The sequence below is a fragment of the Balaenoptera borealis genome (assembly GCF_965194805.1).
Source record: "Balaenoptera borealis genome assembly, chromosome: 1".
NCBI classification, from domain to species: domain Eukaryota; kingdom Metazoa; phylum Chordata; class Mammalia; order Artiodactyla; family Balaenopteridae; genus Balaenoptera; species Balaenoptera borealis.
This window is the reverse complement of record NC_138860.1, coordinates 111530077-111544575: the sequence shown is the minus strand read 5'-3', so window position 1 is coordinate 111544575 and position 14499 is coordinate 111530077. Positions and strand designations below refer to the sequence as shown.

The following is a 14499-nucleotide window of genomic DNA, read 5'->3' as shown; positions in this document are numbered from 1 at the left end:
GTACCAAGGACATGCCACAGGCACTAAGGAAACCTCAAAACCAAACTCTCCTTCTAACCACACTTAAAAAGAACAATGCACCATGGACTCTCACCATGGAAAATGATGATGCCCTGAACTGAAACAGAGGTCAGAGGTCCCAGGGCAAAAGGGGGCTGGAGCATCCCAACCCTTATTAAATCATCAGGAAGATTTGGGGAAGAAATATAAGCCACTCAATCTCAAACACTCCTTTATATCTATTTTTAAATACCTGTATATTAATTATTTTGTACTTTCTTATTCCATTATCACCATTTTCTTAATAAAGAGGATTGTTTTCCTTATTAAAGTTGAACAATATCGCGCACAAGATCCTCATGGGGAGAAAGTGTATGTGAGGTAGAAGTGGTGGTGTGACAGACAGAAAGGAGCACATGGGAGGGAAGGAGAGGAAAAAGCCGTGAAAGAGAGATGTGAGAAGGTGAGAAACAATTATGGAGAAGAGAGAAAGAAGACCAAGAAAGATGCAGAGACAAATGGAGGCAGAGAAAGAGAAAATAAGATACAGACAGGATAAGGAAAAGAGACAGAAATGATAGAGAGAGAGAGAAAGAAATAAGGAGACTACCCATGGACAGAAAAAGGGGAGACGGACACCTCTCACACCCAAACAATTCTGGACAAATAAACCCAATTAGGGCCCTAGGTTGTTACTTGGAAAGGATAAATATGAGAACCTCAGGCTCCTTGATTACCTGGGCTCTACTATCATTTTGCAGATAGTAGAGCTATCTTAATTTTTATTTATCGTAATTTCTTTTATCTTTGCTTAATTTTTAAAAACTTTAAACTGTGCCAAGATCAAAAACACTAAAAATGCTGGGGACACCTAACAACCAAATGTTCCTTCAAATCCTAATGGAGGAGAATGATGCACCATGGACACTCACCATGGAAACCACTGATGACTAAACTGAAGGACACCAATGGGGGAGAGAGGAAAGGATTCTGAAGGCCATGGAAGGTAGTGGCAGGGTAATCCTCAGGGAGCTCAAGGGAGGAAAGTCTGCCCCTTGAATCTGCTCTGGGTTAATCTCAAGACCCTTCCCACCAGATCTACCTCTAAACCATCTCAAAACAACCAACTATTCTGCATAGAACCAACTCAGAGTGAATCTTCAACAAATATTAGACCATTAAATTATAAGTACGGTTATCTGAGGGAAATTTTGAGAAGTCTCTCAATCCCAGTCCTCCTCTTATAGCTTTTAAAAAAACAGATTAATTATCTGTCATCTTTTCTACTCTTTTTTCTTAGTAAGGAGGAATACAATATTTGGAAACATTAGCAAAAATGGTAGTTCACTTTTAAATTAAAAGGGTTGTTTTATTAATTCCCCCTAACTTGCATTTGTTTAAAGAAATTTTATGTCACACAAGTAAGTTTCAAGTATGAAAAGTACACTATTGAAACAATACCTTTCTGCAACTCCAAAATTCTTGGTTTATAATTAAATTATAAAGGGTTAAAAAAAAAAAAGAAAAAGTAACACCATCTGTATATCTATTGTAGAAGTCCAACATCTTAAAATTGTGTTTTTACCGTTTTACGTTATTATTGTCTCAAGTATTTTTCCCTTCTAAAACAGAAACACATCCTCTGTGATATTGCTCTTCTGTCATTCTATGAAGCCTCAACTTGCATATTGTTAAAATCTTTTTCATGTGTTCTCTTCAGTGTTAACATAGGTAGTATTGCTATTTTTGCTGGGTAAGGATCTTCATATTCCTGAAGTTGATTCTGTAGTTTAGGTAGCCTATTTTTCATAACAGAATATGGTTCTAAAAACATTTTACAATGTCTGGAGACATCTTTGATTGTCACAACTGGGAAGGAGTTGTACTGACATCTAGTGAATAGAGCCAGGGATGCTGCCAAACATCCTACCTGCACAACAGAGCATGCCTCAGCCCTCCTACCTCTACCCCTAAGAATTACCCATCCCCAAATGGCCAATAGTGTCAAGGTCGAGAAACTTGGCTCTAGACCCAATTACCACTTTATAAGCAATACAGAAGACAAGGGAATATGTTCAATTCACATCACAGGATGCACTCAGTAAAATCTAGACTGTGGGTCATTTTATAGAGCAAACAACAGTTTCTTAAACAAATAAATTGCAAGGAAAACGATGAAAAGAAAATCTCCAGATTTAAAGAAAAAAAAAAGTCTTAAAATTTGAAATACATCAAGTGCAGGAACAAATGAGATCAGACCTGCCCTTCCACTATACTGTTTTCAGACAGACTATAAACAGCACAGGACTGTGATCCTGGAGAGATGGGATCACAAACAAATGAGGTGATCCCTACAGTCACCCCAACTTTCTGCCTGGAGACACACTCTAGACCATGGCATGCAAGGAGGAAGCCAAACAGAGTGTGGTACTCTTGCTAGGTTGAGGAGAAAGGGATCATAGTTCAGGGAGACTGGGACAGCTGGAATCTGTAGGACAGAGTACCAGATAGGAAGAAGGTAGGCAGAGGAAGAGCTCCAGAAATTTGCATAGACAACTCTTTAATTTTCTTGCTGAATACAAAGCTATATATGTATAGGGTGAATCCCCACAAGGATAGACAAAGAATTTCCAGGGACCTGTAGCTGAACAATTCCCAGGGCTCTCGCAGGGCTGGGAGACCTCTGAGTGTTCATCAGCCAAAGTAGAAAGACCTGTTGAATACTCAAGGAGAGATCCCAGCAGGACATGTGTTAGTAGTATATCTAACCCAGCCCTACTAAAATAGTATTCTAGACTCACCCCAACAAATCTTCAAAACAAGCCTCATTTTGTAAATTTCTTTGGGAAAAAACCTGATATTTAAAACAAAAGTAATAACAATGTGCGTGGCATTTACAACATATGCAGGACAGCAAAAAGCATCACAATAGCAAAAATTAAGGGAGGAGGAAAATGAAAGTAAGGTTCTTACATTATATGTGAAATAGCATAATATTATTTGAAGGTATATTATAATAAGTTAAAAATGTATATTAAAATCTTCAGAGGTACAGTTAATAAGCCAACAGTGGACATAAATGGAATTTAAAAAAATTAATCCAAAAAAAAGGCAGGATAAGAAAAAAAAAAACAAAGAACAGATGAGAAAAATTAAAGACAAACAACAAGATTATAGGCTTAAACCCAATCATATCAATAATTACATTAGATATAAATACTCTAAACACCCCTATAAAAAGGCAGAGATTGTCAAATTGGATAAAAACTTAAGACTCAACTACATACTGCCTGTAAGAAACAGACCTGAAATATAAAGACACAGATAGGTTGAAAGTAAAACCACAGAAAAAGATATACCACGCAAATACTAATCATAAGAAAGCAGAAGCAGCTGTATTATATGAAACAACCCGTTTTACTAAGGATAAAGAGTAACATTTCATAATGATAAAAGAGTCAATTCATTATAAAGACATGATCTTAAAAGTATATGCACCTAAAAATAGAGCTTCAGAATATACAAGGAAAAACCTGACAGAAATGTGAGGAAAAACAGACAAATCTCAATGATAGTTAAGATTTCAACAATCCTCTTTCATTAACTGATAGAACAAATAAGAGAACAAATAAGAGAACAAACATATGGACACCAAGGGGGGAAGCGGGGGTGGGGGAGCTGGGGGGGGAATGAATTGGGAGATTGGGATTGACATATATAACTAATATGTATAAAATAGATAACTAATAAGAACCTGCTGTTTTAAAAATTAAATTTTTTAAAAAGTAGATCAAATAAAAATGTGTGACAAGAAAAAAAAAAAGAATAAGAGAAAATCTGTAAGGATATAGAAATTTTAAATAATACTATCAACCAACTTGACCTGATATACATTTATAGAAAATTCTACCCAACAACAGAATACACAGTCTTTTCAAATACACATAAAATATTCTCTAAGACCATATGTAGGACCATACAATAAGTCCCAATAAGTTTAAGAGAATTGAAATCATACAGTATGTTCTCTGACCCAAGCAAAATTAAATTTGGAATAAATAACAGTAGAATAATTGGGAAATCCCCAAATACTTGGAAATTATAAAATATGTCTTTAGCTAATCCATGGGTTAAATTTTCACAAGGCAAATTTGAAAATATTTTGAACTGAATAAAAATGAAAACACGATATTTCAAAATGGGTAAGTTACACGGTAAAAGCAGTGGTTAGAGAAATATTCAGCTTTAGTTGCTTTATTAAAAAGAAAGGAGGGAGACTTCCCTGGTGGCACAGTGGTTAAGACTCCACCTGCCAATGCAGGGGACACGGGTTGGATCCCTGGCCTGGGAAGATCCCACATTCCATGGAGCAACTAAGCCCCTGAGCCACAACTACTGAGCCCGTGTGCCTAGAGCCCATGCTCTGCAACAAGAGGAGCCACCACAATGAGAAGCCTGCATTCAGCAACAAAGAGTAGCCCCCGCTCGCTGCAACTAGAGAAAGCCCATGTTCAGCAACAAAGACCCAATGCAGCCAAAAAAAGAGAAACAAATGAGGGCCTAAAATCAATGGTTTAAGCTTCCACTTTAAGAAGCTAGAAAGCAAAGAGCAAATTGAACAGGAAGTAAGTAAAAGGAAGGAAATAATGGTAAAAGTAGAAATCAATGATATAGAAGACAGATGACAGAGAAAAAAATGAATTCAACTAAAAGTTGGTTTTTTAAAAATATCAATTAAATAGATAAATAGCTTGCTGAACTGATCAAAAAGTAAAGAGAGAAAACACAAATTACTAATATCATGAATGAAATAAGGAACATCAGTACAGACCCTACAGATATTAAAAGGGAAACAAGAGAATGTTATAAACAACTTTGCCAAAAAGTTCAACAACACAGATAAAATGGAGAAATGTCTTGAAAAACACAAATAACCAAATCTAACACAAGAAATAGAAAATCTGGATACCCTTATATGTATTAAAGAAACTGGATTCATAATTTAAAATATCTCACAAAGAAAACTGCAGACCCAGATGGCCTCGCTAATGAAGTCTATTGAACCACATTAAATAGTCCTACAAAAACTCTCAGAAAATAGAGGAGGCAGGAAAACTTCCCAACTCATTTTATGAGGTCAACATTACTCTGATACCAAAGGCTGACAAAGATATTACAAGAAAACTACAGATCAAATTTCCTAACGCAGTATTAGCAGGTCAAACCCAACAATATATAAAAAAGAATAATACATTAGAACCAAGAAGGGTTTGTGCCAAGAATAAAGCTTAGTTTTATTTAGGTTTATAGAGAGCTTAGGTTTATAGAGAAAAACCATGTGATCATCTTAACAGATGCACAAAAAGCATCTGACAAAATTCTTCAACCTTTCATGATTAAAGCAGTCACCAAAGTAGGAATAGAAAAGAATTTCTTCAACCTGATAAGAGACAGCTACAAAAATCTACAGCTAACATCAGAGTCAATAATGCAAGACTATGTTTTCCCCTTAAGATCAGGATCAATATTGTTACTGAAGGTCTTAGCCAGTACAATAGAACAAGAGAAAGAAATAAAATACACTCTGATTGAAAACGAGGAAGTGAAACACTTTATTACAAGTTGACATGTTTGTGCACCTCAAACATCCTAAGGAACCTATAAATAAGGTACTACAACTAATAAATGAATATAGCAAGGCCACAGATTACAAGGTCAATATACCATAATCAATTTTATTTCTATATACTAGCAACAAACAATTGGACAGTGACATTTTAGAAACTAATACCATTTATAATAACATCAAAAAACAAGATATTTTTAGGAATAAATTAGACAAAACATGTGCAAAATCCTAAATTTAAAACTACAAAACACTAGTGGCAAGAAATTAAAGAACTGGATAAATCAATAAGTATGCCATGTTCATGGATTGGAAGACTCAATACTGTTAAGACTTTAATTTCTCTCAAGTTGACCTATAGGTTCGAGCAATCCCAAACAAAATCCCTCCTGGCTTTTTTATAGAAATTGATAGGCTGAGTGTAAAATGTATATAAATATGTAAAAAATCTGAACAGCCAAAAAATTTTTGAAAAAAGAACAAACTTGGAAGATTCACAATGCCTGATTTTAAGATTTACTATAGAGCTACAGTTGTCAAGACAGTGTGATATTGGTATAGAGATAGACATAGATCAACAGAATAGAATAGAGTCTAGAAACAGACCCACAAATATAATCAGCTGATTTTCAAAAGGTGCTAAAGTAATTCAATAGGGGGAAAGATGGTCTTTTCAATAAATGGTGCTGAAATAACTTGATATCCATATGAGAAAAAAAATGATCCTTGATCCTTACTTCAGAGCATACCCTAAAATTAATTCAACATGTGTCATAGACCTAAACATATAACCTAAAACTATCAATCTTTTAAATACTGGAGTTGGAGGAGGCAGCTGCTTGTTTTTATAAATAAAAGTTATGGGGGGACACAACCACGCCCAACTGTTTATGTACTGTCAATAACTGTTTTTGCCCTACAACAGCAGAGTTGAGCGGTTGAGGTGCTGTAGCCTGTAAGCCTAAAATATTTATGATCTGGTCCTTTAAGAATATGTTTGAGGATCCCCATTCTAAAAGAAAACTTGGGAGAAAATCCAGGGAACAATTTCTCAGACACAAAAACCAAGAACCATAAAAAAAAAAAAAAAAAAAAACTGGTAAACTGGACTTCATCAAAATTTAAAGCTTCTGCTTTTTGAAAGACACGGTTTGTGTTAAGCCCACAAACTGGGAGAAAATATCTGACAAAGGACTTGTATTCAAATTACATCAAGAACTCCTACAACTCAATAATAGAGTGAACAACACGATAAATTAATAAGTAAAAGATCTGAACAGTCACTTCAGAAAAGAAGATACACAACTGGGCAATAAGCACATGAAATAGTGCTCAACATCATTAGTATCAGGGAAACACAAATTTAAGCCACAATGAGATACCACTAAATATCTACTGGAATTCTCAATTTTAGCTAGACTGAAATACCAACTTTGGTGTAGGAAGGATTTATAGCAACTAAAACTCCCACGCACTGCTGCTGTACACAGTACACACCACTTTGGAAAATAGCCTGGCAATTCCTTATACAGTTGAACATACATTTACCATACAACCCAGGAATTCTACTCTTTTATATACCCTCCCAAAATGAAAAATACATTCATCCAAAAACTTGTACAAAAATGTACGTAGCATTATAGTCAAAAACTGGAAACAACCCAAATGTCCATCAACAGATAAATGGTTAAACAAATTGTGATACAGCCTTACAATGAAATGCTACTTAACAATAAATATCTATGACACAGCAAAAAAACCATGGGTGAATCTCAAAAACATTAGGCCAAATGAAAGTCAGGCACAAAAGAATATATGCTGTATGATTCCTTTTACATGAAATTCTAGAAAAGGTGAACCTAATCTTTAGTAACGAAAAGCACAAATGGTTGCCTGGTGACGGGGTTGTAGTGTGGGAGGTGGGGGGAGTTCCAAATGAGCATTACTTTTTGGAGTAATGGAAATGTTCTGTATCTTGATTACGGGCATTACATGAGTGTATACAATTGTCAAAGCTCACTCATAGTGTATAAAAAGCTCTTATCATTTTTTAGTGCTCAATGAATATTAGATAAGTAAATTAAAAGTAAAATTGTAGAAGGTTCTGTTTGAATAATCCCTCAAATTCAACTTCCTCTCTCCCTTAATATTTTTCAAAATATTTTCCATCTTCTTCCTTAGAAAGGAAGACTATGGTATTTGAAAACTTTCTCAGTGACAAATACTGGAACATTTTTTAAGAAAAAGAAAAAAACCTTATCCTAGGGAGGCAATATCATCAAATGGCTCTTTTGCTTATCAGAGTAATGATAAAGGCAAGGAAGAAAATGCAAACCCTCCACAAAAATCCTCACCATATCGAAACGTGTTCCTGACCTTCCTTTTAAACCTCCTTGTTTCTTTACACATGAATGTGTCTTTCTGTGTTGTGGCTCATCATCATACTGGAGATGAGGTGGGAAATTAAAAACAAACAAAATAGCCTTCAAAGCAGAATCATGGAAGCTGATCAGTGACATCCTTGTGTGTATTAGAGATAACCAGCAATTCTGCCCCGAAGGATCCTTCTGCCTTCTGTGCTTATTAAAATCATTCTCTTAATTAACTTCAATCTCACACAAAACATCACTTCTTCCAAGAAGCCTTTTCATTCCCTCCACTGAAAATAAATCATCCCTTTAACTTTCCCATAGGACATTCAACATACTTTCCTCAGGTAACCCAAGATACTATGCCTTGGGCCCTATTTATTTGGAATTGTCTCCTTCTACCCAATAGACTGAAAGGTTCCACAGGACCGTGTCTAACACAGAGTGGGATCACACTAAATTTTCTGAGCGAATGCTGAATGAATCACCAATGGTACAGGAATGAAAATCTTTCCAGGGTACCTTCTGGGCATGAGCTTTGTTCAATGCAGTACTAACCACTGGGACCAACAGCAGTGGTTGTAGAAGCACACATTCCTAGGTCAAGGGCTTTTACAGCTGGGAAGTGAAGGTGCTGATAATTTAGGTGGATGTTCTATTTTAGGGAGGTGGGCAGAGCAGGAATGACCAGCCACCATAGATTTGCTGAACAGTGCTTTCTTCATCTCAGCCAAAGTTTTATCTCCTGCCAATTTGGGGAGTGAAACATTTTCAACCCAGGTCTATCTTACTTCCCTTCAAATTCACTCTAAAACTTTTCTCAGAATCACGAGACTAAAGCTATTTGTACCATAAAGCTAATGAAGCTTAAGTGTCCGGGTTCCTCACTTGCACAGTTCCTACAATCAGGAAGCATTTCTAAGTATGCATTCTTGGCAACTGCCTATAGAAATCTCTGAAGAAAGGGATTTAAATCTCCAAGACTCATAATTTGATTTGTGATTTCTTGACTCATTCTAAATATTCACTTTCATATTTAATTATGAATTCTTTTTCTTGAACAGGAAACTCCCCTCCCTCAAACGGAACAAAGGGTCGAAACTAATTGTCAACAAAGAAGAGAAAAGGAAAAGGTAAATGTGCAACAAAAAGTTCCTTGGTTATTTTGGCTCCACCGTCGTCTTGGAACTTTCACCTCCTAACAGCTCCTAAAAGATCCACCGTTAGAAATAGATAGAGGATGTCGAAGATCAAACAAGACAAAACAAAAAAAAACAAAATACCACCAGTGGGGGTAGTTGGTAAACAAACCTCCCCCTCGTTTCTAAAGAGGAGTGGTGATGAAAAAGCGAGATAGACCCTGGAAATGTCAGAGGGGCTCAAAGACAAGGAGAGTCCCTGGCTACTTTGTTCTGGCCTTCCCTCGAGCTGAGGTTTGGAACAGGAGTCCTGGGACAGCCTGGGAAACAAACTCACAGGGATACGCTCTCCTCTCCTCTTAGTAGCTGCAATCCCCCGCCTGTCAACTTCTATTTCGCAAAGCACAGGGCTTGCCCTAGGACCAGGCTGGGTTAGCGAGCGCGTGCGTGCGTGCCTGTGTGTGTTGTGTGTGTGTGTGTGTGTGTGTGTGTGTAGGACGGCTACAGGGGTGTGAGAGACAAGGGTCGGGTGGTGGGAGAGGGAGGGAGGAGTGTGAAGAGAGACAGAGATGCACCAGAGTAGGGCACTTGGGTAGAAAGGGGAGTGTTTCTCTACTTTTCATTCCCGACCCCCCAACAAAAATAAATAAATAAACAAACAGCTGGGCCTAGGTGAGACGAAGTGTGATAAAAGGTAGACAGGGAACACGAGGTGTTTGTTATTTTATCTCAGCCTTTGCATTTGTCAGACTAAAATTTCGGAAAAAGGCACCAAACTTCCATAAAGATCCCAAGTAAAGAAGACGAATGTGAAGACCCGGTTAAGGAAATCAAAAGGGGGGCGGGGAGGAGTAAAGGAGCCCCCGCCTGAACTCCGCTTAAAGGCAGATGAGGGCATGTGGTTAGAAAAGGGAGAGGGGCTACAGACGCTCAAGGGGGACTTGGAAAGGGAGTAAAGTCCGCCCCGAAAGCCTCTCCCCAGCGGCCGGGGCGGCGTCGCCTAACTGGGGACAACGGGGTCCGACGGTCCTTGCAACGCCCGCTCTTGCCCTCCCCGCTCCTCCGTTCCTGCCGCGCCCCTCGTCCGGTCGGACCCCTCCCGGAGGACCAGGAGTCCCGGGGACACCGGCCCGGCCCGCCGCCGCCAGCCCCCAGCGCAGCCCTAAGTCGCCTCCACTCCCTGCCACCGCCTGGGCCGCCCGGACCCTGGACGGCAACTCGTGGGTGGCCGCCGCGGGTGACCCCAGGCCCCGGCCGCGGCCGCAGCGAGCGCCGCCACCCTCCACTCACCGCGGCGCTCCATCCCGCGTCCCGGACGCGGACGCCCGCCCGACACTCACGGCCGCCGCCGCCGCCGCCGCCGAGGGCTGGAGCTCGCCGCTCCCATCCCCCACGGCCCGCGGACGCCCGGCCAAGCCGCCGCCGCCGCCGCCCCTGCAGCTACAGCCACGACCACGCCAGCCCCGGCCGCCCCGCCCCCGGCCGCCCCGCCCCCGGCCTCGCACCTCCCGCCCGGCCGCGGCCCGCCCCCTGGGGCCCAGCCCATTGGCCCACGCGCCCGGGGGGCGGGGACGGGCGCCTGCTGCAGGTGGGGCCGGCCACTGGCTCTCGCGCGCCCGGCGCAGGCTGTCAGCTTCGCCTCGGCCCGCAAACTGTCCCGAGCCTTGCAGGACGTGTTAGCCGCCCCGTGCGGCTTGCGGCAGGACAGGCGGAGGAACCTTAGGGATAAGTCACCTTTCGCACCCTTCAGTAGGGAGCAGGTTCTTGTTGTTTAAGTGGACATTTCTCAGGTGGACATTTTGAATTCCTTCCAGGCAGGAATTTGGTCCCCAACTTGTTTAGTCCTACACCTTCCCACACCCTCCTTCTCCCTTTAGGAACAAAAATACATTTTGTGCTTAACTTTAAAACTGCCACACTCTTTTCTGTCTTTGACTGATTGTCATTTTCAGAAAACTAAATTACCCAAAACGTCAACTATTATGTACAGTACCAGGCTCGTGGGAGTTGCTCAATAAATACTAGTCGAATGCATGTCCCCCTAATCATGCTACTTGGTTCTTACCATTAAATGCTCCTTTACTGATGGGACTCATCAACGCTATAGGGAAAATGAACAACAAAAATTAAAGCATTTATCTAGATTTGGATCACACATCATAATGAAAAAAGTACAGCGTTTCTATTGAATAGTTAGAGTACATAGTCGTAACACGTAACTCTACCAAGAATACCCTTCCTGTCATCTATGCTGAGACATAGCAGGCACTCTGTGAATATTAGCTGAGTAAATAAGTAAAATTATGGGAAGGGAATTTGGAAAAGTTCCTCAATCTCTTCCTCCCCTTAAACCTTTTTCAAAATAGATCAAACATCTGCCATATTCTCCACTCCTCTTCATTAGCTGGGAGAGATATATTAAAAAACATTCTCAGAGGAAAATGGTAACTCATTTTTGCAATAAAATAAATATGATTAACTGAGAATAAACATTAAAAATCTGTTATCTGCTGTAAATCAACTATAATTCAATAAAATTTTTTAAAAAGGAAAAAAAGTCTGTTATCTGGGACAGGAGGCTCATGTGTTTGGTAAAGAAAAGAAGAAATAAATACCTCCACCAAATCCTATAACACTGTCACAGCATTTACCCTTATAAGCCAACTTGTTTTTTACCTATAAATGTTTCTTGGTTAAAGTGGCTCAGGGTCACGTCTTTGGAGGATGAGGAATCAGAGACAAACAAACAAAAATCAGAGGCATAATTGGATGCTGGATCAATAAGGAAACATTCATGACAGACGGTGTAGTATTGCTATTTTATAATTATAGTATTTATTAATAACACATAACTACTCTGCCTATTGAAATGTTCTTCATTCTTTCTGTGATAGAGAGAATACAACCTCTGCTCTGAAGCCTTCTGTTCTCACTGAAAATTAGTCATCCCATTTAATATTATATGGTACATGGAACCTTATTCTTATGGCACTTTTGATTTTCATGCAGTCTTTTACTTTATACTAATACCAATGTTTATTTATATTAATTAGATTGTGGAGGTCTACAGTGTTATGTTACCTAAGTCTGTGTCCAGTACACAAAGGGTCCCTACTAAGTATTTTCTAGAGGAATGTTTAGGGACTGACCAGTGTGTCCAGAAATAAAAATTTCTTCTAGGATGCACTTTTTTTTTTTTTTACCTTAAGCTCTATTCAATTTGTTGTAACTAATGAAATCAAGTGCAATGGCCACAAAAACCACATGTCTAAGCAAAGACGGTCCCAGATACCCTGTGCCCAGAGGTGAAGGGGCTGATAATGAAGGCAGATGTTCCACGTGAGTGATGGAGGTGGGAGCCCAGCCCCAAAGGAGAGTACAATGGACAGGTGCTCTTCCTGTCAGTCACGCTTCAGTGACAGCTTGTTTAGGAGAGCACAACATCATCCACCAGACAATATTTATTGAGTACCTCCATTGTGCCAGGCATTGTTCTAAGCACAGGGGTTATATTAGTGACCTTTCAATCCACTTTCAGACTCTCTTCAACCATGGCTAAATGCCTGGGAGAGGAAAAGAGGTAACGGAAGCAGGCATGTTCCCCGTCACTGAGGCTGTCTTTGCCCCTCACTGCTGGAGCACTCAGAAAGAACCACGGAGAGCCTGATGGGCCACAGTGAGTACAAAGGCTCCAGATTCCAAAGTGGACGAAACTCACCAAGCAGGTTATTAATCTTGATTCTGTGATGGTTGTAATTGAGAAACAAGGAATCAATTCAGACCACATGCTGGAAATGAATGTGAAAGATGTTGCAAACATCCAAGAATTCTGTGTTGTCTCAAGGAGTGGGAACTGAGTAAGATTGACTGAAAAAAATAAAGAAAAACTCAAGTGAGTATATGGATATGATATCATACTCGTTTTATGTCTAGCTTAAGGTTTTAATTTTTAAGCCCCAATTTGTTTATGTTATTTTAAGCTCTCTATAAGACATTTGATGACATAAACCTCTGTGCTTGAGTCACCGCATACCATGACTCTACCTAATGTCCTAACAGGTGTAAGGAAGCTCTCCAGATAATTAATGATTGGTGCCAAATTATACTATTGGGCTAAAAATTGAATTATTGATATTGTTGTGAATAAAGAGATGATGATTATGATGATAGTAATAATAAGTAGCCCTCCCTGGTTTACTCTGTGCTAGATACTGTCTTAATTATTCTTTATATTTAGTAAGTCATTTAGTCCTCACAACAACCCTATGAGATACTATCATCCTATTTTATGAATTAAAAACTGAGGCACAGAACAAGAGAAGTTCAATAAAGAGTTTCTTTTGGAGTTTATGAAAATCGATCTTAAAATGAAGATAAATTTGACCATACTTTTCTTAGAAAAAGATAGTGGGGACTCACTCTTATTCTTCCTCTGCCTCTCTGGCCTTTTTGCTGTTCCCCTGATACCCCAAGGTCCCTCTTGCCTCTGCTGTTCCCTCTGCCTGGAAGGGGCTCCCCTGCCCCATATATGTGACTTGCTCTTTGCTCCCTTCCAGTCTCCGCTCAAATGTTCCATGTCATTGACATGTTCCCTGACCACTCTGTAGAAAAGAGCATTCCCCTCTTTGATACTCCCTAGCTTCCTTACCCTGCTTTATTTTTTTTACTACGATAGTTAATTTTATTTGTTCAAGGACTCATCTTGCAAGCATTAAACCAAGCCTGGGCTTTGATTCTGGGAGCCCAGATTCACATACTTAGGAAGATAACAGCAAAAACTGCCCCATGTACATGGATGAAAACTAAAGGCTCATGGTTAATCACACTGTAGTTTTTAAGTTTCTACAGCCTAGAAGCCAGAAGTCACCGGTCCTTTAGGTCCATCTGGATGTCCCACAGGGTTTCTGCACTTTTATTGAGTTGGGCAAACTTATCACTTACCCTGCTTTAAATGCCATAAAGTGCCATAACACGTATCCCTCTACTGACTTGGTATAGTTATTAATTTATTTGTATATTTTTCATTTCCTCTCACTAGTGTGGAAATGTCAGTGCCATGATGAAAGGGACTCTGCCTGTTTTGTTCACCATTGTATCCCTAGCCCCTGGAAAAGTATTTGGAATTAATCAAGAAATAAAATAGTTGAAAGAAAATAACAGTACAGCCCAAATACTAGATTTATCTTTCAAAAAGATTAGTTTAACATTTTGAAAGTTTTAATCAGATAAGAGAAACATATTGCTTTGTTTGACAAAAATTTTACATTAGCTGCTTATAACCGACATACTAACACATGCCAAGTTTAATTACTTCACCTAGTCTTTATCTGAAAGAACCATAAATAACTCTAGAATCTTAAATTAT

At 39.4% G+C, this 14499-nt stretch overlaps 1 protein-coding gene across 1 annotated transcript in view; it reads right to left on the bottom strand.

The window, feature by feature from the left end:
- ARHGAP29 (Rho GTPase activating protein 29) overlaps positions 1-10558 on the bottom strand; it is a 78075-nt gene extending 67517 nt beyond the window's left edge. Inside the window, exon 1 of the mRNA XM_082383199.1 lies at positions 10425-10558. The gene's annotated coding sequence lies outside the window, so the exon portion shown is untranslated. The remainder of the gene's footprint in view (positions 1-10424) is intronic.
- Between the last annotated feature and the right edge of the window lie 3941 nt (positions 10559-14499).